Source organism: Xiphophorus hellerii, chromosome 13, assembly GCF_003331165.1.
Source record: "Xiphophorus hellerii strain 12219 chromosome 13, Xiphophorus_hellerii-4.1, whole genome shotgun sequence".
In the NCBI taxonomy this organism is placed as follows: domain Eukaryota; kingdom Metazoa; phylum Chordata; class Actinopteri; order Cyprinodontiformes; family Poeciliidae; genus Xiphophorus; species Xiphophorus hellerii.
Window position 1 is genome coordinate 12697772 of NC_045684.1, and position 26144 is coordinate 12723915.

The window sequence follows — 26144 nt, forward strand, 5'->3', positions numbered from 1 at the left end:
TATCTTTCTCCAGCTTTTCTTTGTTCTTTGACACTGATTTGTTTTTCAGTTTTAAATTTAAATCAGATTGTTGAGATGAGATTTCGGGCGTGAGAATATCTGTGAAGATTTGAAATCTGGGTCACGCTGTCTTTTCTAATGAGGATTTAATTGAAACACGTCACAGATGACACATACAAGCTCAACGAGGTGGAAAGAGGACAAAAATAATGTACTCAAGTATATGTACAATTACTTTTGTAGAGGTTTACTTAAATGCAATTTAAGTGATCAGTGTAAAATATTTAGATCTGGACTATAAAATTAATTTCATTGTAATTCCGCTGAATGTTTAGGTTGTTTTCTTATTGGAAGATGAACCTGTCCTCCACATCAAGGATTATCCTGATCCACTTCTCTGGATCTACAGAAGAAAGCATCCCCACAGCATGATGCTGCCACCACTGTGTTTCAGAAAATCAGAAAAGCAGCGTAGTTAATCTATAGTAACTCTGAAACAAGAATTTCAGTCTCTAAATATGCAAAACTAATACAGTTTTCAGCTGTTACTGCATCATATGTATGTCTCTTTTTCAGACTTATAACCCTGCACATTTTCCACAAAAGTTTAGCACGAAAAACCACAGAAGAACAAATTAAATTTTGTTATAATTATGTGACAAAATGGGAAAAGCATAAATACTTTAGGTAAGTGAAGAAAAATTTCATAACCCACCTGAAACAAATATTTATTTCTACATATGAAAGAGCTTTTAAACTGACCTGACAAGACATAAATCATTCCTAAAAAGATTTATAAAGTTGCTTTCAATTTAATGTCTGAGATTAAATTGATTTAAAAAGATTAAAAAGACAATCTGGTGAGAAACTACATGTGTGCATTGATACCTCCTTGGTTGATCAAATAGAAACTTTTGTTTTATCATCATTATTTTTAACTTTTCAATCCTTATAAATGTTTACATTTCCACTCTGGTCTGCTAAGAGATAATTGTTCTTATTTTATTTAACAGCAGACAGACACAACTATATAACAACGGCTGCTCAGCAGTAAAGTTAGCTGTCATTGGTGTTTACGCTCCGTTAACTTTCTCCCTTTTGTTTAAAAAAGAAACTGAAGCTTCTTTATTATTAAGATTCTAATTCAAAAAGGCTTAAAACAACAAACTGATTAAATTTTGTACTTTTCACAATCTCAGCTTGGTTTTTGGTCATTACTCTTTCTGATTGTTGTGTTACGAAGCACTTCTTACTTTTATCTGATGACAACGAATGAACTCATCTTAAATCAGAGACAAAAATAAAATAATGAATATTTAAAGGAGTTTAAAGAGGAATCATGACACTGACAGCTGAAGTTTCATTTCATTCTATTATTATATCCAAAATGCAAAATCAGGACACTTGAACTTGAATGTGTTGCAGTTTTGCTTTGTGTGTGCTGTCTACCTATTTCCATGATGTTTTGTCACGTTTTATAGCTAATAAAGGACCCAACTGCAGACTCTGAACCTGGGGAAAGAGCAGAGCAATTTAATAATTAATAAAAACGGAGAATTTACAGAGAAGGATATGGAGGAATCAGCAATGAGCCATGAAAACCAGGGAGCCTATACTTTGTTGGAGGTGTGGAGGATGACCTAATATATTAGAAACATGTGAGGAAACCAGGGGGGTAAAGACCAGCTGTGGAGGGGAGCAAAACAGAGAGACTGAGAGAAGATGGGGAAACTAAACTAGACACAAAGAAAACTACTAACCAAGAGGGAAATATACTAACACTGACCTGAAGGACAAAATGAAACGTACAGTAGTGGCCTCAAGAAGCTTTTCTACAGCTATCTACGTACATAACAATGTCAAAACATGACTTATTGAAACACAACACAGCATTCATGGATTTAGTGAGGTGGGAAAGAGCGCTGTTTTTTATTGTTTGTGACATATATGGTGTTTTTTTTTAGACTTGTTTTAGATTATGTGTTTATGTAATATGTTTATAATGTTCTTATAAGGAACACTGTCTGGGTGTGGATCACTTCCTTAAAGGAGAGTGGGATTAAGTAAGTTTCAACTTCATCTTTCCACTTTTCTTAGTAAATAAATTGCTTGGAATATATGATTGTGGAAATCAATCAAGCAACCAATTGACCAATCATCAACCAGCCAGCCAGCCAGCCAGCCAACCAACCAACCAACCAACCGGCCAGCCAAACAACCAACCAACAGAACAACCAATCAACCAGCCAGCCAAACAACCAATCAACCAAGCAAGCAAGCAACAGACCAACCAACCAACCAATCAACTGGCCAATTAACTGACTGACCGGTTGACCAGCCAACTGACAGGATCAATCAATCAATCAATCAATCAATCAATCAGCTTTGTCATTCATTTTTGTGTTGAACCCCAAAATCTGTGCAAAAAGTTTCATTTTATTTTATTTGTATTTTTTTAATATAGACGAAGATGAGCCACACCAACTTTATTAAATACCTGCATGTTTGTTGTTTTTCCAGCATAGAATTAAATTTTTAGTGAAAACTGCACTGACGTTCTTTTTTTCTGTTACTTAAAGTGAAATCTTTTCTGTTTCGGCCTAAGAGGGCGGACAGAAATTCCCAAACCATTATTCAAAAACAGTCCTTGTTTTATCCTGCTTGATTAGAAATGTACTTATTAGTTCCGCTTCCGGATTTACTCACTCTAAAAGGCGCGGCTATGCACAGTTTGACCTGAAGGGGCAGCAGAACATCAGAAATCATGACTTCACTGGGGCTCTTCCTGCAATGCACAAAATGTCCACACGATGGCAGCAAATGAAAAGAAATCTGAATTTGATCGATCGTTTTCTGCTTAATTCATTCCGCACTTAGCAAAAATACGTGAAGCAACAAGCAGGCTAAACAGAGCAGGTATATTGTAAATTGTTTACTCACTAAAAGCAAAAGAAATGAGTTCAGTTGAAGTCCATCATTATGACAAATATGGATTTCATTATCGGTTCAAAAACGTGATTTACCCTCAGACAACATAAATTATCTCATTTATAATGCTGCCTAGTATCTACAATTGTATTTATTATAATTCGTATCACTTGAGCTGCTCCTATAGCGATATTTAGTCAAGATTTTAAAAGAAGTTGCCGAATTTTAAAGCAGCAACAATGAATGCTGAGATTTAGATCAGGATTTTATGCCATTGATTGGCAGCTGTTGTGCTAATATGCACATTTAAGGCTGGTTTCAAAAATCACAAATGTATTTATAGTGTCCAAAAAAGGAGATTTTTTTAAAAAAAGTAGAAAATAAGATAAATCCCGCCTGATTTCAGTCAAATACAGATATTTAAACACAAGGCAACGTGAACGTAAATATTCAGCATTGCGTTATAGTATCTTTAAAAGAATATTTCCTTTCGTTTATATTGTTTTAGAACTATTTTATCACACATAAAACATCTTAGCTTCCGCAAATCAAGCTGAAAATGCGAGACAGAATCAGAATTTGAAGGGAAATTTAAAGTCCTTGGGTAAAACTTTTGATGTTTTTGTTAAAGTTAATAATTAAAGTGTTAAACTGCAAAACGATGTGTGTTTATGGCCGTTCTGCTGCATTTATTTTCAAATCGACAGGAATAGTTTTTCCATTTGGCCAGAGGCGAAGAAACCTCCTGTTGAACAAACGTTTTAATTCATTTTAAACAGAAATCAAAGTTTGAATCGTGAAGAATTAAATATATCACGCTATTTCTGAACAACTGAATTTTTTTTTTTCTAAGACAAAAAATAGTCAATTGAAAAGTTTTTAGAAAGAAATTAAGTTGGACTCAATAGAATACGCATTAATAGCATTAATGTCATGAACTTACACAGAAATATTAAATAAAATTTTATTACTAGATAAAAAATGTTAACAAATTCTTTTATATTTTAAAAATATTGCAAGCTATTAGGAGTCACTAAAGACCTAAAATCTGTAATAACTCTAAAATGTTTGCAGCACTATCATTTTAATATAGATTTTGTGATGTTTTAATCTAGAATTATTAAAGCTAATCTTATCTAGAAAATCTTATTTTTTTATTATTTACAGTTGGAATTAGGTTGTTAATATAAACAGCTTTATGATAACTTGTTGCAAAACACAAAAGTCATGGTGGATTAAAATCTTTTGCTAAAATAATTACATCTAATAAAAAGGAGAATAATGCTTCAGTTCACTCTTACAGAGTTACGGAAATCTGTTAATTACTTAAACACTTAATTTTTGACTATAAATGAACATTTTCAATTAAAGATATATCGCTTTGGAGATCAGCTACATTTTCTTGTCTATTTTTTTCCCAAGAAAACTCAGCTTAGTGGGTTGTGCTGATTTAAAATCTCAGCTGCATGTTGAGAGGATGGCAGAGAGTTCCTGGTCGTTTTCAGAGCTCCAGATGAGTTAATTAAAGTCCAAACAACTTTAAAATACACAAAACAAAAAAGAGATTCTGCTTTCAGAGCCATGAGGCAGATTTCCTTACAGGTCACATTATGGATGTTGCTGAAATAAGACATAAAAAAGGGAGAAAATGAGCAAAAATGTTTTAAATGCTTGAAATCCTTGTGCTTCATGACTTCAGTCACGCTGCTTCTTGCTTTTCCCGCAGCCCATTATACACCAGCAAGTCTCATTAAGCTCCTTTTCAATCCAGCCGATCGCGATTTCAATACTGGCGCGACGCGGGGTGAAAGGCTGCCAGATCTGCATGCGTGGCACAAACCCACTCTCGGGTCTGAGTGGGTGACAAAACCCACTCTGATCTACAGTTTATATTTACAGTGAGAGGTCGGTTGTGGGGTTCACACCTCCAGATCACCTCCAGCGTGCGCTAAAGCTAAAGTTGCGTGATCGTCCACGCACGCAGGGAATCTCCCGCTCAGTCTGCTGCGTGAGGCGCTGCGTGAGGCGCTGCGTGAGGCGCTGTGTGCGGCGTCTGGCCTGGCAGCGGTAAAACAATGGAGGGATGGAGATGGAGGAAACCGAGACAGACTTTGACCCAAAGCAGCACGAAGACGGTCTGATTCTCACGCCTTGAAGAAGAAGAAGAAGAAGAAGAAGAAGAAGAAGAAGAAGAAGAAGAAGAAGAAGAAGAAGAAGAAGAAGAAGAAGAAGAAGAAGAAGAAGAAGAAGAAGAAGAAGAAGAAGAAGAAGAAGAAGAAGAAGAAGAAGAAGAAGAAGAAGAAGAAGAAGAAGAAGAATAAAAAGAAGAAGAAGAAGCGGGAAGCAGCGATCAATCACTCCGGTCCCTTTTCCGCATCCTCCAATTAATGAGTTTTGGACTCAGTGAAGCACATTATATTAGAGTTGGGTAGTACTCAGTTATATTTACTTGAGTTTTTGAAAAAAAATGTACTTTTAGAAGTGCTGTACTTTTTACTTTTACTTGAGTAATTTTATTATGAAGTATTTCTACTCTTAATTCAGTAAAATTTCTGGATTTTCTACCCACTGAATGAAAAACAAACATGTATTGAACCAGACACAGACACACACCTGCAGTTTTTATTAAAGTTGAATACATTTTTTATTGAAAGAAACCGACTTGGGAAATTTTGAATTGATTGGTTTGATTTATGGTCATTTTTGTCCTTAAAATACCAAAATTTCCACTAAACTTTATATTTTGTTCCATCTGATTATGTAAATTTTAAATATTAAATGATTGATCCTGAAAAACAGCGTCATCCCACATCATGACACTACCACTGCCATGTTTGACTGTAGCTATGATGCTAATTTACTGAAATCCTTAAAGGTGATCTACTATGTGTCCTTGAACAGGTTAGAATAGGTTTATGGGCGACACAAACATTTTAATTACATTTTTTTGTACAAAATCACTCTTGGATAATGAGGTTTTAGTCTGTTCAGTTCTGCCTATTTTGATCTCTTGTCAGAATGAGCTGTTTTAGGGCCTCTAGTCACTTTAAATCCAGATAAGTTGCTGCTGGCAACTCAACATTTACATTTGTCTAAACTGTAAAAATGGCTGCAAACAGATGTGCAATTATACAATCATACATCTTTGAAAAGCAGAAGTGGAGCCTCCTGCACAACCAACAAGAATGCAGCAAATGGTTTCTGGATGGTAAGTCAACAATAAAACTCTTGTCTTTTCCAGCAGCCATTGTATAGCGAATACAGCAGTAACCAAATGTGCTGGAGCTCTGATGGGGTGGCTAGGTAACGAGCTGGGATTTGCTGGGGTTGCTAGGTAACAGGCAGTGTCTGCTGATTTGTGACGTTACATTCAGAAGGTATTTTGAAATGGCTCCTTTTCCAGACACAAAAAAACATACAGTTATTGCAAAGAACCACTTTACACATTTTTTAAGCACTTGGGTTGTTTTTAGAAGTGGTAGAAACACAAAATGTAAGCACAGAATCATGAAAATGTGAACTTTGCTTAATACATGCCCTCTAAGATATTTTGGACAGATGGGCTTTTGTGTTGTTTTTGGTCACAAGTGATTTTTGTGGTTCGTCAAAATCCCAAAGCCTTAAAAATGGTTTTGTAATATATATATTTTTAGATCTTTTAGTCTACTTCATGTTGTCAAACAGGTTCTATTTAAGTGATTTCTTCATTCATCCAGGCTGCAATCCGGTCAGAATGATATTAATGATTTGACAATGGACTCTTGTCTTTACTCGGGTTATTTTCACCAGATATTAAAATTAGTTTGACGATCTGAAACCTTAATATGACAACATGGCCTAAAAACAGAAGATGCATGTAAGAGGCACTGAAACAAGAAGCTCATAAATAAAATATGGTTCCATCTTCAAGTCTATTTCTTTACAGTTTATACAGAATAAAAATGTAATACTTAATTAAAAACGGGAATATGCCAGATGGATGTGGAACAACTAAACTGAACTCTATTAGAGAGCCTTCTTTATTTTAAAGATGATCTTTACAGGAAGTAGTCAGCTCCATAGATATAAACACAGGTAGGGAGGAAGTTTCTCTATACTCACTAAAATCCATCTCTGTTGAAAACAATTAATCTCTCAGGATTATGAATCACTTGGAAACTTGGACTTAACTACAAAAATATTCTTTCTTTTGAAGCAAATTTTACTGTCATTATGAAATGTGTTGATGTTTCTCTTTAATCAGTAACACATCCTCCTACATGTTAGTTAGCTTCACCTGCAGCTTTTTATTTGTGTCTGAGCCAAGTGAAGCCATTGAGCCATTTTCTGAATTGTACATGTCAGTAGTTTAGCTTCTCTTCTACACTCCAGCAGGGGTCCATGCAGAAAACATTTAAATCCCTGGGTAGAGTGCTGGTTTGATTGGTCTCCAGGATACTGCATTCAGAAAGAAAACTCCTTTTCTTTACTGCTGAACAAATTCTGACATAAATCTTTCCTTTCTGAACTCTAAATGAAGCTTAAGACATTTATGTATTGCTGTCACTACAGTGACCCCCAGTGTTCTGAATAATTTAGGCTATGATGAATGATTTTAAATTTTACACCTTTATATTAAAAACAAACAAATCTGTCAGGAGAAACTATAAAAAGCTGCAATAACCAAGTGTGTTCACCCTTGGTCGAACACTTTGCTGAATTAACTTTTGATTTAATTGCAGCATTCAATCTTCCTTGGTGTCTAGCAGGAGGCCACATCTTGACTTAGTAATACACTGCCTGGCCAAAAACAAAGTCGCCACCTGGATTTAACTAAGCAAATAGGTTCAAGCCTCCTACTGGATAAGTACTGCATAGGCGATTATCTTTCAGCTGGCAACAAGTTATTTAACCCCAGCTGATGCAATGAGTAACTCCTCATTTCTTAAACAACCATGGCAAAAGACACATCCTGTGGTCATGGAAAAGACGTTAGTCTGTTTAAGAAGGATCAAATCATTGGCATGCATCAAGCAGAGAAAACATCTAAGGAGATTGCAGAAACTACTAGAATTGGGTTAAGAACTGTCCAACGCATCATTAAAAACTGGAAGGATGGTGGGGAACCATCGTCTTCCAGGAAGAAATGTGGTCGGAAAAAAATCCTGAATGATCGTGATCGGCGATTACTTAAACGTTTGGTCAAATCAAATCGAAGAAAAACAACAGCAGAACTCAGGAGTATGTTTAATTGTGAACGCAAAAGCATTTCCACACGCACAATGCGAAGGGGATTCAAGGGGTTGGGATTGAACAGCTGAGTAGCCGTAAGAAAACCTCTAATCAGTAAGGCTAACCAGAAAAAAAGGCTTCAGTTTGCTAGGGAGCATAAAGATTGGACTCTGGAGGAATGGAAGAGGGTCATGTGGTCTGATGAGTCCAGATTTACCCTGTTCCAGAATGATGGGCGCATCAGGGTAAGAAGAGAGGCAGGTGAAGTGATGCACCCATCATGCCTAGTGCCTACTGTACAAGCCTGTGGGGGCAGTGCTATGATCTGGGGTTGCTGCAGTTGGTCAGGTCTAGGTTCAGCAACATTGTGTGCCCAAAGAATGAGGTCAGCTGACTACCTGAATATACTGAATGACCAGGTTATTCCATCAATGGATTTTGTCTTCCCAAATGGAACGGGCATATTCCAAGATGACAATGCCAGGATTCATCGGGCTCACATTGTGAAAGAGTGGTTCAGGGAGCATGAGACATCTTTTTCACACATGGATTGGCCACCACAGAGTCCAGACCTTAACCCCATTGAGAATCTTTGGGATGTGCTGGAGAAGGCTTTGCGCAGTGGTCAGACTCTCCCATCATCAATACAAGATCTTGGTGAAAAATTAATGCAACACTGGATGGAAATAAATCTTGTGACACTGCAGAAGCTTATTGAAACAATGCCACAGCGAATGCGGGCTGTAATCAAAGCTAAAGGCGGTCCAACAAAATATTGGAGAGTGTGACCATTTTTTGGTGGCGACTTTTTTTTTGGCCAGGCAGTGTATCTTTACTGTCTGCCCAGGAAAAATTCTCCAAATCTTTCAAACTTCAAGGTCGTCTCCTTTTCCATTTTTAAGTGACCCCATCAGATTTAGTTCTGGAAACTGGCTTGGTCATTATACAACTTTCATTTTCTTCAAGTGAACCCATTGTTTTGGTGATTGTGATGTTTTTCTATAATGTTTTTTTGTGTGTGTCAAAACTTACGAGTATTTGAAACCTTTCAATGTTTTATTTGTTTTAACACAAATCTCAGTTACATCAGAAACAAAAAGCAACCCCACATCATGATACTTCCACCATCAGAGCTGTGGAGCTGCTCTTGACTGATTATTCTGGATGCCGTGCAGCTGGAAAGACTTTTCGCTTTTACTTTTTTACTTTCGGACATTTGCTATGATGTGTGAACATGGTAACAAGGTATTGTTTTTACAACCAGGAACTGATTATTAGCTCAGAAGGTCAAATAATATCTGAACTAAAACCACAAACCTCTTCATGGATCCTCTTCTGCATCCATGAAGAGGAGACTTCATGGATGCAGAGCAGAGAGAAGAAGGAAGTTCAAACCAACTCTTGTGGCTGGATAGATATTTAAAAAGCAGTGGTAAAAGCAAATGAGGTGGATTAGCAGTGGTTTCCAACAGCTGATGGCGTCATCCAGGACATGTTATTGTGAAATATTGTCTCTGCTGCCTGAATATTGAGCTGTCAGTTTGTCATTTCATGAAACTGTCATTCAACAATAAGCTGCAGTCAGAGGCCTCTTCATATATGTTGCAAGACTGACTGCTACAGGAGATCCTTCCTGCTAACAGCATCATCATTGTTCATGACTCTGAAGATAGTTGGATGAGTTGTGACAGGATTTAACTTCCTTTTGGGATAAATAAAGTGGGAATGAGCAAATATGTGGTGCATAGTGGATGGATGGATGAAATGATTAAATGACAGAAAATCATTGTCTTTTGTACAGATTTACTTTACGTTAAAATACTTATGTGAACAATCTCCACTATGGCTGGTGTGAACTACAGAGGAACAAATGCTGAAATTAAATCAAAATATCTTCCAATAAACTTCTGCAACCAGCTTTTCATTCGATCAGATGTTGGTTACATATTTGCCACATTAGGCTGGAAAACTTTGGGGAAAATTTATAATTGATTCAGTTTTCTTAGTCTCAAAAAATTCAATTTTAAGAGCGTTCACTTCTGCAACTTTCATCTGTTTCCAATGTTTGATGATGATGAATTTTTATGTCAGACAGACATTTCACCCAGAGAAAACACATTTTAAAAAGTAGAACTTGCATATTTTCTAGTTGTAAATGCTACAGAAATACCAAACAAATGCACCACTTGTTTGGTGACTATCAGTCTGAAGAAGTTTAACTCATTTAATCATGATTTTAGGAATGGAAATTAATTTAACTACTGGGAGTTGGAAGACTGAACAATATGAAAATGAAAAAAATGAGGATATTTGACCTTTGGATTCAGAGGCATGCATGGTTGATGCACTTCTGCATGCTTCTGTTGGGGGGCGTGAGCAGCGCTGCCAGCCTTACGGTCGTATTATAATGGCATCTTTCGTTTTGCATAAATTAAAAAAGGAAAAAAAAAAAGCTAAGAGGGTGGGAACAGTGTTCCCTCACCGACCCACATGGGGGTGTGGTCTTCCTCTGGACGCAGCTATATGAATTTGGACAAACGAGACATTGAGTCACTTTGGGAGACATCGCTGATGGAGATGCAGCCCTCCGGGGCGTGAGGGCGGCTCCAAGGCCCGCGCTAGCAGCGGGGAGGACCGGAGCTGTGGACGCGGAGGAGACCCGTCAGGAGCATAAATGGACTGCGCCGGCTGGGACGTCACGATGCGTCGTCGCCACAAAGCTCATGAACGCGCTCATTTGGCTCCCAGCATGCCGCACACCCGGAGGGACCGCCGCTTACAAGGAGGACCCCCTAAAAGCCCGACCTGGAGCACCCGAGGAGGAACAAGTAAGACCTGCTTCCTGTTTAAAAACATCATTTCTCAACACTCTGACCTCGTTTGGATATATTATATATTTTTAAAAAAGGCTGCAGCTGCCCTTTAAGTGTACCGAGCTGAGCTAAATAAGAATCTGTGTATCGTTTATTATTTTTGGCTCCGGATGTTGATCAGGTGAAGATTTACTGAATAAATCTGATCCGGATTTGTTTCCAGGGAAGCGGGTTTGTGTTGAGATGAGTTAGAGATGCATGCATGGTGCGCAGCAGCAGCAGCAGCAGCATCTGAGATAAAGACTCCGAGCATCATGTGATGTCAGCAGCAAGAGACGTGCAGCTTCACTTGTGGCTGCAAACACGTTTGTTTGGAGATCTGCAGCTTCAACACAACACAGTTATTAAAGGATAACCGCAATAAATAGCGCCACAGGATGCAAATATCCTTATTTGCGCCACGTTTAGCAAATTTTTAGAAAACCACATGAAAGAAATCCGGTTATTTACTTTAGATGCTGTTGTTGTTGTTGAATCTATCCATGCAAAACCGACTCAGGACCTGCCATATGCTCTCTTATTACTGTTTCGAGTGTTACATAAGTCCATGATGCACCATTTACTGTGTAAAGACACATGTGACAGTTTTTATTGTGCATCTCAACTTCACAGCGGGGGGGGGGTTTCCTAGATTTATAACCCTCATGCTGCATAGAGTTTGTTCTGTTTGCTGCTGCGACCTTTCACAGCATTTTGCTAATGCGTTTGGCCTATTCTGCATACCAAGAGTTAGCCTACATTACGAGCAGGTGAAGAAATTTAAGGCATGATTTTGGTTTGTGCTACCAGGAGCAGCAGGACTTCCTGCAGGCTGAGATTATGGAGGGCTCTTACGTAAGGCCTGTTTAATCTCTGGAAGTTCAAGCCTACTTCTGCTGTAGTTTTATTTATTGTATATAAATGTCAACTTAAAATGTTTTTTTGTAAGAATTATTTTAAAGTTAAGTTTTGCTTATTTCCCATCAGTTTTGAGATCATTTTAAGTTATTTATCTTTGTTATTGTGTATTTTTGCTTCATCACAAAATCTTTACGCCAATAAAGAAAATCAGAGACTTAAATCGATTATTCCGTGTATAAATATGCGATTTCTGCCGTGAAATTTCTCTTGAAGTCCAAAGATGGGCAAAGAATCCAGATTTTGGCAGCTGAGCCATGCGCTGTGACGCACAGCATGTTTGAGATGGAGAAGGGGCCCGTCGCTGTGAGTCTGCAGCAGCAACAGCAGCATCATCTGCAGTCAAGGAAGCTGCAGAGCGATACAACCTGCTCAGCTTTTACCACAGAGTTCCCATCATCCAATGAGATTTCCCCCGAAACCCAGAAATTCACGTGAACGAAGCCATGTGCAACTTCATTCCCCGGCGCACCATATTTGTTTAATTTTTTTTTTTATCAATTATTGTTGTTTTTGTAGAACTGAAGATCAAGACGTCCTTCAAACCTCCAGGTGAATATATGATTGACAGACATTTCCACAATCCCGCTGCATTATGGCGCAAACTTTTCAGAAATGAGGCGGTGGCAGAACTTCAGTTTTGGAAATGTTCGCTAAACCCGGTCGGGATCGTTTCTATCGCTGCCATAAAAGCTAATAACTTTACATTTATCCAAATAAAAGACACGGAAAACACTTTATTACCATACCGCGTTATATAAGTTATTTAAATAAAGCTAAAAAATAAAGTAAGAATTGATGAAGACAAAAAGGTTGATCAAAAACACACTAGACAAATCTAGTCGCTTTTTCTAAAAAATATACAACGCCAGATAAATAAGTACATTAGAAAGCCCGTAGTTAAATACATTTATGAAAATAATCATTTTTAAAACATATAAAATTAATGACAAACTTTACTGGAGTTCTATAAAAAATGAGAAATTGTCTGAGTGAATAAAAACCTTCAGAGTGCGTCATGGCCTGGAGACGTGACGCAGAGAAATGATCTGCAGCAATGGCTGTTTCTGGCAAAAACCCAAACACTGATTAAAGGGAAGCAGCTGCAAAATAAACCATGTTCCCCCTTATATATATATATATATATATATATATATGTATATATAATGTTTTCTGTTGGCATCCTGCAGCATTAATCTGCTCAGCCTGTGGTTGAAGTGTAGAGATGGGATCAGTGCCTGTTTTCACCACACTGTAAAGAAAGAATAATTATTATTTCTGTGATAATGTGTGTTAATCAGGCTTTTCATCTCCTCCACTTAAACCCAAAAGAAAGCTAATTAATAAAAGTCTGTGTTTACTAAAAGCTGTGATAAAATACTAATTCTCTCTCACATTGAAATAAACTTTATTTTTCTAATTTTTTCCAGCAATAATTGTATGTTTTTTTTTTTTTAAAAGACATCACATAGTACAAAAACTAAGACAATTTTCTTCACTTCCAAAAATTACTTGAACATGTTTGAAACACTTTAGTTTTCTATTTCTAATTTCTTATATTTTGATGTAAACTAATACATTAGGAAGTTATTCACAAAAGTGTGTAATGTTTATTATTTTTCTATTATTACACGTACAGATTTACACTTCCTGTAGAACTAGAGCATTTATTAAATTTATGTGAATTCTTCCCCTTGGTGTTGCTGCTTTATCCACTTCCTCATTAAAATGTTGCTGTTTTTTTTTTTTAAATCAGATTTTTACTGGATGGTTTTGCTTTGAATTGCAATAAAATTCAAATTTCACTTGCATGACATTTAATTGCTAGAGGATGCATTTTCCCAGCAGTTTCTCCTTATGAATCTTTAGAGATGCTTTGCTCTTTTTTTTTTTGTTAGTTTTTGTTGTTAAAGCAGTTTTACAGGGATGCGTTTATCACCATGTGATCAGTCGTCTGTGTTAAAACTCCACATACATAACGTGTGACTATTACTATCTTAATTTACACCTCTGCCTGCTGGTCGGCACATATTCCAGAGTAAATTAGCTTTGTTTTGGTGGATTATTCCTGATGTCTTCTGCTTTTTGTTGCCGTCTGTCCTTCCAGGAGCATCCAGAGGTTTCTGTCGCACACTAGCTGCTGCAGGCCTGAGGGGTTGTCTGTTATCTTTGGTTATCTAGCTGTATGAGTGACGTACATTCTTCATAAAGCTAGATAACCGAAAGTAACAAGAATCCCATTACACGCCTGCACAGGAAGAAGGAAAACGGCGCGGAAATTGAGCCCAGAGAGCAGCGGATCGGGCTGGAGGTGGACGGCAGCTGCTGCTAACCAATGATGTGAAGGTATGATGCTGCGTTACATAAGGGCCGAGAGGGGAGGGACGCATCTGTGTGCGCTGTGGGCGAAAAGACAATAACTGGGATTAAAAAGAGCAAACTCACACTGTGGGTTAGCATCTGTGTGCTCATTTCTTTTTATAAAAGGTTAAATTCAAACTAAACAATTACTCATGACGGATTTCAAACCTCACGGATCTGCTTTTCTTGAAAAATATGTTAAAAATAGAGTCACTGAAATGAGAAGGTAATCAGAACACAGTTTATTTTGAAAAATTGAGATAAAACATTACAAAAATAACAAAAGTAAGAGTCAGATTCACAGAAATATTAAAACATTTTTGATGTCAAGTATTTTTTTTTACATTTCAGGAATATTTTCAAACACACACCTTACAAATCCTCATTTCAGAGCCTAATCACAGGGATTATTCTTTTCAGATTAATTAATCGTCTCATTCAGGAACAGAAATAGATTCAAATATTTCAATCGGATATGTTTCCAGAAAAGTCCCAGAAAACATGGCATGTATATTTTTACAGTTGACTACAGTTTTTATATTTTATACAGTTGAAGACATTCAATACTAGATATTTTTTACTTTGAACAATTTTCCATGGTGGCTTTTTAAATCTTGTTTCTTTCCCCCTCAAAGTGAAATTGATTTCGTATTTGAAACACTTTTTCAAATGTAACGTGGAAATGGGCCTGTCCTGCTGCTATAGTAAAACTACAATGGTAAAAATCAAACTTCTTTAACTCAGAAAACAAAACCAGCAATTATTCCCACTGGTGCCATAAGAATAAAACACTGAAAATTACAATTTTAATTTAAATATGTAATTTAAAATTATTTTTATTCTGATACACAGAGTTAAGCAGAAAGGTAAACATCTACCAACATGTTTATTGAGAAAAATATGAACAATTTCTGTGATTCTACTGTTTATAAACTGACAGAGAGCTGTAATAGCTTTGACACGGCTCTCTGCCCTGGGCGTGTTTCTGTGTAGGGGTGGCATGAATGCTCAGGAACAAAAACGTCGTCATCAGTTCTACCGTTTATTGTCACAGTAGGAAGTGGGCAGCCCTCGTCTTGGGTACATAATAAACAATTATTTAATGCCCTGCTAACTGCTAATGATGCTCAAGTTTGTATCCAATTTAAAATATAACTCTATTTCAGTATTCTTTTTAACTTTAATATTGGTGTTTATAGGCTGCTGGTTGGTCTTTCCTTTTAAATACTTTATTTCATTAACAAAAACTAAGAAACTACCTTCTGGATTTCAGTATTTGATCAGCTTAAATTACTTAAAAACTACTGTTATATTTATCAAAACACATAAACAGCAACATCAGTGATTTATTTTGCATCAGGATAGGCTTAAACAAAGGCAAACATAAAAATGGTAAAATATATATTAGTCAAAAGCTGGATGGATAGATGAAAAAGGAGGAGCTTGTTCCACTGAGTGAGTGTAACTCTCTCCAGCAACAGGTGTGGGAGGGGAGAGTGTGTGCTACTATGCTCCATCAAGTTAGAGACGATTCTTCCTCTGGCCTCTCGTTAAACAGTGGAGAACGTTTGTTTTTGAAGCCGTGGCCTTTATAGAACCTCACACTGGTAACTTGCTGCGATATCTTTCTGCATTTAGCAGCAAACTGCTCCAGATTCATGCATGTTTCAGGCTCCGGCACATAAAGGCCGCATGTTTACACATTCATCCCCGTCCCCCACCCCCACATGAATATTAATCCAAACTCATCAAGGTTTGGCTTCTTTTATGGTAGCCTTCATAAAAGCACATAATGAGACTGCAGCTCTTGTTGGGTTTCAGAGAGCACGTCCTGCAGAGGCAGAGGTGGAGACAAAACAAAGACCCCCGCGAAAAGGCAATTAGCAGCACTTTGCCTCGTTTGGAGCATCATCTCCACTCCACTGTAAGCCTTTTTTTTTTTTGGCAGGTGATTTTGTGGAATCAAAAAAATACAACAAAAGGACATCTAAATAACAAAAAAACCGAAGAAACTCGAAGGCGCCATTAAAACCGCATGAAAAAGAAACAAACTCTTTATTAATTACTTGACCCTTCAGGCACATTTTGAGCACAATTCCTCCCAATTTTAAGCTTTTAGAGGGTCACATTAAATGGCGTTAACTGGTGAGAGTAAGAGAACGCAACATCATGCTATAAGGTTTATCCAGCTGCTATATAAAACACCTATCAGTGCTTGATTAGCAGACAGAGTGTGAGTATTTTTATCAGTGTAAAACTGAGACTTAAGCTCCTAGTGAAGCAGGTTATAATCCATTTTCTGTTGACCGGACTGTACTTCCCTCCTCCCCCCTCATTCATTTAATTTCATTCTTTGTGTTTTTTCCCCAGCTCAGATTCTCAGATGGTTGGCTCTGATTTGTATACATTTGCATAATGAATGTCATTTGCATGCTCAGGGGCAGACCATACCATGAGAACGGCTGTGTTGGTTGTTTGTGTGAATGTGTGTGTTTGCTCATGCATGGGGCACCGTGTGTACATTTGGACGTTTTATTTAATTTTTTTAATGAACAGACCGACACGTGGAGTTGTGTTTCCCTCCTGTGACTTTGTTTTTTTTTTTTCTGTGCCATGTTTGTGAGCGGGAGAGTTCCTCCTGAATGTGCATGTAGGGCAGCGATGTGACGATCATGCCTCCTTCTCCTCTCCCCCCTCGCCGTCTTGGTAGTGATGCACCAACTAGAAGAATGGAAATAAAAAACTCCTTCCTCGATCCCATAATCCTCCTCGTCTCTGACCCCTCCCTTGCCAGTTTGTCCTCCTCTCCTGCATGGCAAGTCACAGTCCCGCCACCATCTTAGGTGCTAAGACTGGCACAAAATGGCAGCTGAACGGGGAACGTGGACAAGCCGGCGCTGCACCTTCCCCCACTTCACGTATGCCCTCATCCTTTCCGCGCCATTGGTCGCCTCGAGACGGTGTTAATTACTGCCCGCGTGTTAATTGCAGAGACCGCCGACCCCCCCAGAGACGTGCAGGAAGGGATGAGATAGGAGAAAACCGTGCAGCCAGCCAGCCGGCGGCGTCTTAATGTCGAAGAGGTGGCATTTTTAAGGGCAACTGCGCCGCTTTCCGCCGTGCCCGTCGTCTCGCTGCAGCTGATCGGGATTCTAACGGCGATGCCCGGGAAAGGTCTCGTTAATTAAACTGTTTCAGTGTTTTTAATTACAAAAGGGTTGCAATTAGCACAACCGGCGGTATTTCTGCATGTGGAGCTTTTAATTCCAGATGAGCGTGCCGGCATCTTGATTTGATGAAATAGAGGAAAAAAAAACAAAAAACAATCTATACCCTCCCACATGTACGCGGGGAGCCGTAATTAGCAACACAGCGGCGTTCATAAATCTCCACTTGTAATCAGACTTAGCCGTGTTCTCACATGAAAAATGTGTTTTAGCTTAGACCTTCGGTTCAGTCGACGTAGCATCAGGTTTTACGAAGAAACCGCGACACGTTTTGGTACAAATCTGGCAGCCGAATTTATGCAAGGATGAACAAAAATCCTAGTATGCACTGTAAAAATGACTAGCTTGGCCTGTAGAGTATTTGACCACCAATCACTTTCATTTTTTAAACCCATTTTTAAACTTAAACTAAAAAAGCTAATGAATTCATAAAGCTATGGAAGGGTTTATACATGGATGGATGAATATCAGACGAGTCGCTGGCTGTATGGATAAATAAATGGATCATAGATAAATTAATGGAGGGATGGGCAGCGACACGGATGGAGAGACAGACGGATGGATGACAGAATAGATAGATATAACTTTTAGAGAGCAAAAGTGAAAAACGTTCAGACATATTGTTATTTTGAGCTGATCACCTATAATCAATCCATTATTCTTATTTATTGACTCAAACAAAAATACATGGCAAATTTAGTGGTATAGTTTCCTCCTTATTGTCCAGAATATAAACATTTTTATCTGCTCTTTATGAAATAAAACCTGGAGTCTAACAAGCTATTAGCTGGTTAATTAGTCTAATCTGCTTAGATAACCACCTTACAGTCACAGAAACATTTCCAAGATGACTAGCAATGTGCAGCAACAGGTGTGGGTGGGGCAGTGGACCCTAAAACAGTAGAAACGATATGAAGAGAAATATTTTAAATCCTCAGCATGATACCAGTATCCACCCATCTGCTGCTGTACACAAAAATATATATATTTATATAAAAAGCAACACTGATTTCAACCACACAATGAGGAAAATGGAAATTAGCTTCCTGGCTATAAGTTCATGTATTTACATACAAATGTTCATATTGTCCCACTTTTAAAAATAAACTTGAAATTTTCTCTTAGTAGAGGAACCCAACAAATTAGTTATTTTATGATATTTGTTGGAGCTGCAATGTGTGGGTCTGTAATTCTTATGACTAGGTTATGAAATGTAATTTTGTATTTTAATAGATATTACATTTTGTCTAAATAACATCAAGCCTGACTTTAATCTTTAATCATCTGCTATTGGGTTAAACTTAAATCTACAGCTCTGGGAAACATTAAGAGACCACTTAAAATGATCAGTTTCTCTGATTTTACTCTTTATAGGTTTATGTTTGAGCAAAATTAACATTGTTCTTTTATTCTGCGAACTACTGACAACATGTATCTGAAATTACAAGAAAACGTTAGTATTTATTTGCAGAAAAAGAGAAATGGTCAAAATACTGAAGAGGATGCAGAGCTTTCAGACCTCAAATAATGCAAATAAAACAAGTTAATATTCATTTATAAACCACAATACTAATGTTTTAACTCAGGAAGAGTTCAGAGCTTCTGGTTATTTGGTGGAATAACCAGGAGTTTTTCAATTTGGTTCAGTGCAGTGGGCTCTTTATTTTTTCCAGAGCTGTACTGTAGATATAAGATAAATTAAGTCACACCAGCAGCAACTAAAGTCACTACTCTTGTTTTTAACCTTATTTCCTTTTATTTACTTTAGTTTTAACTGCATATGGGTTACAGAAGACCTTTAAGTTTTTAATGTTCTAAGTATTTTTATGTATTAGAGTCCTATGTGGGAGACAGAGATGACAAAAAATAATAGTTTCCTATCTATCTACAATGCAAAAACACACAACACACAAAGTATTTTTAGTTTCGTTTCTAGTGCAAATTATCTTATTACACTTGAATTAAGACAAAACTAATTTAAAAGCAACTTATCAGCAAGATATAGAAGCTCGTTTTAAGTCAATCATTTCTTAATATTGGTGAAAAAAGAACTTTTTCACCAATATTTAGGAGTTATTTACTTAAAACAAGCTCCTATATCTTCTACAAGTTAGTTTTGACTCATTTCAAGCGTAGTAAGATATTTGCAGTAGAAACTAGGCTAAAAATACTTGGTAAAATTGTGCTTTTTTGCAGTGCACCTATCTATAAATACCATAAAATGATTATCATGGACCTGCAGTGTATGTGTGTAGTTTTCTGATAAATAACCGTTCTACACTGGGGATTTTTCTTCATCAGCAGCTGCTTGTGCTTAAAGAGGTTAAATAAATCACTGTATAGAAATTCAGATTTTCTTTTTACCTGACTACTGAGCCAAATAAATGCGACTGCTGGTTGAGAAGCTAAACGGCTGCAAGATGATGGAGGGGTGTGGGAATGAGAGGAAGGGGAGGCAGACAGACGAGGAGAAGGAGCCTGCGATGGAGAGATCTCAATAGTGTGAGGCCTTCTTTGTGTTTGCATGTGAGGTTTATTTTGGGGGGCACAGGGAGAAGCTAAGAAAGGAGGCGAAGACGAGAGGGTGGGGATCCTGTCCTGGACCCTCAGACAAGCGGCACATTGTCCTCCCCAATGTGTGGCGGCACTTGTGGCGTAACGCCATTATTTAGGCCAGCGGAGGGAGCCGGGGTCTGGAGAGCAGCTTAACCAAAACGCCAATTAGAGCCGGATCATCCTGATTAATGGACGACGGAGATTGGTAAACAATACCGGCCACTGTTAACTTAACCCCTCCTTTTGCACCCACTATATATATAGAACTATATATATAGATATACTGTAGATATATATAACATCTATATGTGAATAACACATATAGATATGTACATATGTACAGCAGATCTGAATACACAAAGAACAATGTCTGGCAACAAATCAGTCATTTTGGCTACTGTACGTGTTTGAAAAGGAGTGAGAGGAAGTTTACACTTTTTATATTCCCATCCCTTTACACCATTTAATTATTATATCAATGTCTTACATAGAAAACATACATTTTCTATGTAGGATAGAAAATGTATGCTATAAATTAATCAATGTTTAAATTATAGTATAAATATAAACATGAATTTATACTATATATATTTTGTACAATATACTAATCTGAATCATTAAGAATATTGTAAATATATCTTTTATATATATACACACACTATATATATACTGTATATTTGCCTAATTAAATCCATCTATGTATGTAGATAGATAGATAGATAGATAGATAGATAGATAGATAGATAGATAGATAGATAGATAGATAGATAGATAGATAGATAGATAGATAGATAGATAGATTTAATGAAGCTAATTGATTTTCTAATCAAATCCCACAGTACTAAACCTTCTCTCTTTGCCTAAAAAGATCATTTCAGTCACTAATTTTCGTGAAAGTGGTCTGCCTTCCTTAAAAGGAGGATTTTCTGCTCCGTATGCTAATTACACCCCTTACGACGCTCTGCATCTCAATACGTCCCGCTTTATTGTTTTTTTTAAGCATATGCACTGAATAATTAGTCACTGGATACTCCAATCAGGGGAAACACCAATGTGGGGTTTCCATGGCCACCCCATCACCCCCCCTCTCCTCTTCCTCCTCCTCCTCCTCGGCTGCAAACAGGACAGAGAAAAATAAAGCGTGGGAAAAAAAACACTTTGGGGGCTCAGACAATGATGTGGGATGAGGGAGGAGGAGGTGTGATGATTTGAAGAGCAGCTTGTGTCTAGACTGGCTGCTGTGGAGTTTGGTGGTTTTGGGGGTGGGAGGGGCATATTTCACCTCGTCTTGACTGAGGGCATTCACATTATTAGGAGGCAACATATCGAACACTGACACGAGCTTCAGGGATAAATTAAGACTAAACACAATCCGGCTGTGTGTTTTGACAATTTTTGTATCTAAAAAATTAGATTTTTACACAACTATGCAGGAACTCCAGACCAAACCAGTACTAAACCAAGACAACTGCTGGGTCTTTCTGTTTCCAGTGGAAGGATTGATTCCAATAACCAATCCCACCATGTTTCAACCTCTGAGCAAGTTTCACATTTAGTAATTCAACAATAAATATATTTTAACTTTAATTTGCACTGAAATAATATGTCTTCCTACTTGTTCTTTCGATGTAACCAATCACATTGCAGGGTTTCCTGCTTCTAACATATGAAAAGCTTTCTTCACTTTACGTTAATAGCACAGAGATAATCTGTTGACTATTTCTTGGGTTAATCCATAAATAACTGGATAGCAAAATGTACTTAATAGGAAGTTGTTTTAAAGCATCTGAAGTCGCTTGAGGAGTTCTGGGTAGAAAATATTTTTCCTTCATCTTAACTGTAAAATGTATAGATTTTATTCAGTTTTGACTTAATTACGGCTCTGAATTTGTTGTTCTTTCAGCAAATGGCCTTTTTTAGAGTCTGCATGCACCAGTAAACGATTAATTCATTAATACATTAGTTGACAATCATTCCAATACTTCGATTCATCACGATTAATCTGATTAATCTTTTCAGCCCTACATATACAGCTCTGGAAATAATTAAGAGACCACTTAAAATGATCCGTTTCTCTGATTTTACTCTTTATATGTTTATGTTTGAGTAAAATGAACATTGTTCTTTTATTCTATGAACTACTGACAACGTGTCTCTAAAATTCCAAGCAAAAATTTTGTATTTATTTGCAAAAAATAACAAAAAACATGAAGCGCTTTCAGACCTCAAATAATGCAAAGAAAACAAGTTCATATTCATTTAGAAACAATGTTTTAACTCAGGAAGAGCTCAGAAACCAACTGCTTGGAGGAATAACCAGGAGGTTTTCAATGGGGTTCAGTAGTGGGCTTTCTACAGTAGAGCTGTATTTCACATCACCCTAAACAAATCATGTCCACAGTGAAACATGGTGGTGGCGGCATATTGCTATGGTTTAGCATTTTTATAAGCGAGCAAAAGAAGCTAACCTAATTCAGCGTATTGCAGTAACAAATATGAGAGGCTGTAAAACATAAGAAAGCACCTCACCTTGAGTTGAAGAAATATTCCTACGATTTTTATCTTTTGCGCATCGTGCAGAGGAACTGCCTGATTCTGATTAATAATACCTCTATAAAGAATATAATGCACTTCCTTCAGCTTTTCTGGGGTTTTACATGATAAAAATTAAAACATTTGATGATGCATCACTTTTCAGAAGGTTGCACAAAATGGGATTTACTGAAATCTTATTGGTTGACAGCTTTTAACGATTTTAATCCTTTTATTTCCCCCCTAAGGTTTCTGATCCGGAGGAGTTTTACAACAAACTACTCAACAATTGAAGCTGAAGAAAAGATCTCAAACAAAGCAACCTGGTAGAAATCAGTTCAGACGCTCACATCGTTCGGTTGGATACAGAAAACTTCCAACATGTCGACTGTTCGACATGTTGGATACGTCAAACGATACGAAGGACAGAGTGATGGATTCTGGGAAACCGCCCTGCACAGATGTTCAGGAAACATCTGGACTAGATTTTAATGTAGGTCAGAGCTCAGATCAGCATCTCTCTCACAAACACACAAACAAAACAACAATTCAGCTGAGATGCAAGTCATATTTATGTATTTTTATGTAAAAAAAAAAAAATCTGAAATTGACAAAATTAGTGATTTTAAGTAGTCAAGTTTTAGATTTGCTTTATTTTAGGAAGAACTTTTTTCATCTTTATCTTAATTTCTTTATTTTCATTAGCTTTTAAGTTTTATACTTGGTGATATTTGTCCTGTGTGAATCTGAATGGCTCAGTTTATTGACAATCTTAGGACTCTCAGCAATCATCTCTGATTTTATGTCAAACTTGTTACATTTATTTTATTGACTCAGGATAAAGTTTTATTATTATTTCTGACTGAGAATGTATCATTTGTTTCTTGAAATTTTGCACTAATTGAAGCAGTTTGCAGAAAGGTTTTTTTTAAATGTTTAAAAGTTTAAAGGTTTAATGTCATTCAGTATCGTAAAAGAAAAAGATCGGAAAATAAAAGAAGATAATTTTTTGTAGTATTTGTTCTTGGAAAGAGTTTGCACAGATCAGCTAGGTTTGCACTAAAAAAAGTTAGATGTTCAGCCTTGATTTGCACTATATGAGCACAATGCAATGTAGAAAAAGTATGAGAGTCAGTCTGAGATTTAAATATGAGTTTTTGTTCCACAAATATGTATAAATTACTGATTCAACATGTTAAAAAGTCTCATTTTGTTGTAATGTGAACGCGTGTAACTGATTTTAATCAGAAAAAACTGTTTAAAGGTACGAATAATTACACAATATTGCACTATTAATAATTGCCTCTTAGCAATTTTAGAAGTTCAGTTTGCACATAACCTGAGCTGTGCTATGCAGTGGTTTCTAATGTAAATCAATAAAAGTATTGATGTTTACAATAAGACATTCATCTGCTCCTGTGTGAAGTTTGTATGTGTACCATCACTTTTGATCAGTAAAGTTTGGTTTATTTAGAGACGAGTCTAAATAAACAAAATCCCAACTCAGAGGTTCAAGACAATCAGTATTTAGTTATATGGAATTGATCGATTTTGTTCAAAGTTCAACAGATATCAATCAAAATCATTGTTTCTAATGAGCCACAAATGTAATTAAGGCAAATTCAATTGACTTAAATGACTGCATGGTGCCACATTTTAGCACTTGCAGGAAGAAGGTCCTGCATGGATGTTTTTTTATTCTGGTAGCAATCAACACTTTCAAAAATAGTTTTAGATTTATCGATGAAAAGTTACAGGTAAATAAAACAATCGGTCTTTGGAAGGTCTACAACTATTTACATCTAAAGAGAAGAAAAGCAACAGATTCCATGAGTTTTTGAGGAAATAAAGTCACATCTTTGTTGCTTCTAGGTGATTTAGATAGATAGATAGATAGATAGATAGATAGATAGATAGATAGATAGATAGATAGATAGATAGATAGATAGATAGATAGATAGATAGATAGATAGATAGATAGATAGATAGATAGATAGATAGATAGATAGATAGATAGATAGATAGATAGATAGATAGATAGAATTTATTGTCATTGAACAGAATTCAACGAAATTTCCATTGCAGCTCCCGTGCAAAAGGTCAAATATATACAGTATAAATAAGCAAACACACAATAATAATAATAACAATATATACAACTAAATTAACTAAAGGCACTCAACCATCCAAAGAAGTAGCAGCAGGTCCAATTATGGCAAAGTACAGATAATGTGACAGTGCAAAGTGCAGAACAATATGGCTGTGTGGGGGTGGGGGTATGTATGTGTGACTGCGAGGTTATGATATGTGTGGGAGGGGGGGGCGGCAGGGAGTAATGGCTCTGACGGCTGTGGGGAAGAAACTGTTTCTCAGTCTATTTGTTGTAGTCCGTATATTCCTGTACCGCTTGCCTGATGGCAGCGGCACAAACAGTCTGTGGCCCGGGTGGCTGGAATCCATCGCTATGGATCCAGCTCTCTTCTTGACCCGGTCTGTGTAAATGGAGTCCAGGTCTGGGAGGGGGCATCCCACAATGCCTTGTGCTGTTCTCACCACCCGTGTCAGTTGTTTCCTCTCCAGTGCTGTGCAGCTGCCATACCACACAGTCATGTTGAGGCAGAGGATGCTCTCGATCATCGCCCTGTAAAAGTTCACGAGCAGCCGTGAGGAAAGTCCAGCCCGTCTCAGTTTCCTGAGGAAGAAGAGCCTTTGTTGTGCTTTCTTCACCAGGTGGGAGGTGTTTGTGTTCCAGGAGAGGTCAGAAGTGATGTGGAGGCCCAGGAACTTGATGTTGTCCACACGTTCCACCACTTCTCCATCTATGAGAAGGGGAGTGTGAGCCGTCCTCCTGGACCTTCTGTAATCCACAATGATCTCCTTGGTCTTCCCTGTGTTCAGCACCAAGTTGTTGGCTGAACACCACTGAGTGAGCTGCAGAATCTCCTCTCTGTAGTGGGTCTCGTTGTTGTCTGAAATGAGACCCACTACTGTTGTGTCGTCCGCGTACTTCACAATTTAAGCCAAATTAAGATCAAATACAATTGATTGCTTGGTCATGATTAGTGGGAGTTAATCTATAAAAGCGGGAATTTCCACAGTTTACTGCTGGGAGGAAACAAAAAACAGGAGCAATGACCTTAGAGCAGCAATTGTCGCTGCCCATCAATCTGGGAAAAGCTGTAAGATCACTTCCAGGGTTTCCCACAGTGTATTATAAGCCTGGTGGGCCACCAGGCTTTACTTGTGGCCCCATCAGGCTTAGCCTTGCTTATTTATTTAAGTTGTTTTTCAAATGTTTGCATTTTTTAAGACTTTATAGTTGGTGTTCAGATATTAATCTTCCAATCTTTTAATAATACATAATTATCAAGTGATATTTTCAAATTTCCTGTCAACTTTAAACATTTTTTAACTCAAAAATACACCGGGCCGCTGGATGAACGACTGCCGAGGGCCACAACCACCAGGCCTAGCAAGTTTTCTGGGGGAAACCTTGACTTAAACAGAACTTTGTACACAAAAATTCAATAGTTTCAAGAGAGAGATGATTATTCACAAG

At 37.3% G+C, this 26144-nt stretch overlaps 1 long non-coding RNA gene across 1 annotated transcript; it reads left to right on the forward strand.

Moving 5' to 3' along the window:
• Window positions 1-10694: 10694 nt before the first annotated feature.
• On the forward strand, window positions 10695-23994 carry LOC116731910 (uncharacterized). Its single transcript, XR_004341660.1, has 3 exons — window positions 10695-10967; window positions 14017-14255; window positions 22834-23994. It is a non-coding gene; the product is annotated as an uncharacterized LOC116731910 (long non-coding RNA).
• The last annotated feature ends 2150 nt before the right edge of the window (window positions 23995-26144 follow it).